At 43.0% G+C, this 2,500-nt stretch overlaps 1 protein-coding gene across 4 annotated transcripts in view; it reads right to left on the bottom strand.

The window, feature by feature from the left end:
* LOC118125435 (WD repeat-containing protein 7) overlaps positions 1-2,500 on the bottom strand; it is a 64,240-nt gene that overhangs the window by 45,150 nt on the left and 16,590 nt on the right. The gene's annotated exons all lie outside the window — the stretch shown is intronic.

Raw genomic sequence — 2,500 nt, 5'->3', positions numbered from 1 at the left:
GAGTTCTGGGTGGAGGACACAGTCCGGAGCCTGAACAGACTGGAGGCGTCTGAACTTTCAGAGACACACAAACATTTCCAATACAACAATCAATGCAGTGATCGATGACGGTTGCCTGGCAACACATCACCACATCACTACCAGGGAGCTCGACAGTTCATGGTTAAAGAAAATCTGAAAATCCCAAAATTCTACAGCAGGGACATTTTGAAAAGCGCTGAGGAGGAAGGTGACACATGTTGAGATCATGACACAAACCGTTTTATTAACTAGATCCTGGACGATACAGACATGGGGGGGGGGGGAATATGTTGATTCCTTAAGAAATAGACAATATTTGCTTTTGTTTTTAAATGATAATGTGATCACACATTCTTCACAGATGAGGCAGTGAGATCCATTCAGAGAAACGGAGCACCTGCATGTACCCCCAACAATCTCACACACACACCTGCTCTCACAGCCTTTCACTGTAACACACACACAAAGAAACATAATGACAACCCTCACACACACACACACACACACACACACACACACACACACACACACACACACACACCACACACACACACACACACACACACACACACACACACACACACACACACGTCTTTGTGGTTCACAAAAACACAGTTTCACTATTTCCAGGAAAAATAAATAAATAAAGAATAAGAAAATGAATTAAAACACAGACTGTATGAACTGACAAGTTTTCCCTCTACAAGCTCCTCCTCCTCTCCTCCTCCTCCTCCTCCTCCTCCTCCTCCTGCTCCTCCTCCCTCCTGCTCCTCCTCCTCCTGTACAATCGATTGTTTGAAAGTCAACTCTTCTCAAAGTTTCCTCTTTTTGTGTTTCCACTGCTACTGAAATAATCTAAGTCATTCTAACAGGGTCCTCACACTGTTTGTGTTCGGGCCCTAATGATGAGATACATTTTAAAGATCATTTCTTAATTTTAGAAAGTGTAAATTAGAAAAAGTAAATCTTCACCCTCTGATAAAGTCTGTTATGGACGATAATTCACATAATCTCACGAGGTCAGAGTGACAGAATTCCGTCGATGCAGCTCAACACGTTATCTGCTTTTCTATCTGCATGTGTAATGTGTGCGACGCCTTGTGGGTTATTATCTAAATAAAATCTCAACTCATCCATTTTAGTCAAACTTGACTCAATTCAAACCTGAAGAAAATCTTACTTTGAAATTTCTGCACTTTAAATGTAGCTCAGGTGCGATTGGAAATTCTGAGTTGAAATGGAAAACATTTATTTTTCTATTTACAAGATAAACTGGGAACTGTGGTGCGCCGACAGTGGAAATGAATCCATATGGACTGGTGTAGATTAGAAGTGTCCTCCTGTCCGATAGTTAATCCACAACACCTCCGTCGCTGCAGGAGAGCGCAGCAGGGACAGTAAATGCAAACTGTGATTCTACGGACGAGGAAGAAACAATAAATTAAAGAGTTTAAACTCGAAGTCAAATCCCTGTTTAGGCCTGAAAACGTCCACACGTGTTCTCAGGTTGTTTTTGCAGACGTGAGCCCTGTGTCGGAGTCGGTGGAGGTGGAGGTGTTTGTTGTGGTTTCTGTGGGATGAAGCTTCTTCCACTGTCATAAATGTAAGAGCGGGAACATGAAAAAGCCAAACACCTTCAAATATTGACCGTGGCTGGTTTGGATTGTGAGGGGGAGACGACCGGAGAGCAGATCTGTGTGTTTGAGTTTAATAGAAGCGTCTTCAGCTTCCGTCTGGAGCTTCACAATCAGCCGCTCTGATGTGGACACGACGCAGGAGAACTTCTTTGTTTCCAACAAAGTAAAAAGCAGCTTTGAGAACTTCTGCCTGTTTCTCTGTTCTCCTGCGGAGCTCTTTGTTTCTGATGTGTCCAGCCGACCATGTTTTAATCACACAGCTTTATTTTTTCATCCTGTCTGGATGTAAATCAATGACACAGAGACACTGGTGGTTTCACTGCTTGAACTCAGGAAACATTTTTTTACCCACACGGTTGACAGCGATCTGAACTGGTCGCCTGCGGCTACACTCGATCTTCGTGGTCAGAAAACAGAACTGACGTCACCCGTTGGTTTGTGAGCCTCAGTTTGACTTTCTGTTCAGCGCCATCTTGGTTTTCAGAAACCAGAAGTAACCATTTAGGGGCCAACAGTTTCAGAAGAAGGGCTGCGATTGGTTCGACTCGTCTCAGGTTGGATGGGAATCAGTACGAACTTTTTAGAACCCAGATCTTATTTATAACCAATGTAAAACAACACTCTGATGATGAGCTGAAATTAGAGACATATTTGAAGGTTTTAAGGTGTAAAATGTTTGAGAACAATGAGACCTGTGCAGAAACCACAGATCCAGTAAATGTGGTTTTATGTTTATTTAATAAAGGTGATTAACGACGAGGAGAAACTGAGAAACAGACTGAAAACACGCGAGTCTCTCTCTGACCCTGCAGGGTTCTTCTGTTCTTCTGGGCAGCGTTGAT

This window comes from Hippoglossus stenolepis, chromosome 18 (genome assembly GCF_022539355.2).
Source record: "Hippoglossus stenolepis isolate QCI-W04-F060 chromosome 18, HSTE1.2, whole genome shotgun sequence".
NCBI classification, from domain to species: Eukaryota; Metazoa; Chordata; class Actinopteri; order Pleuronectiformes; family Pleuronectidae; genus Hippoglossus; species Hippoglossus stenolepis.
The sequence above is the reverse complement of the archived record's forward strand: the minus strand, read 5'-3'. Positions and strand labels throughout refer to the sequence as shown.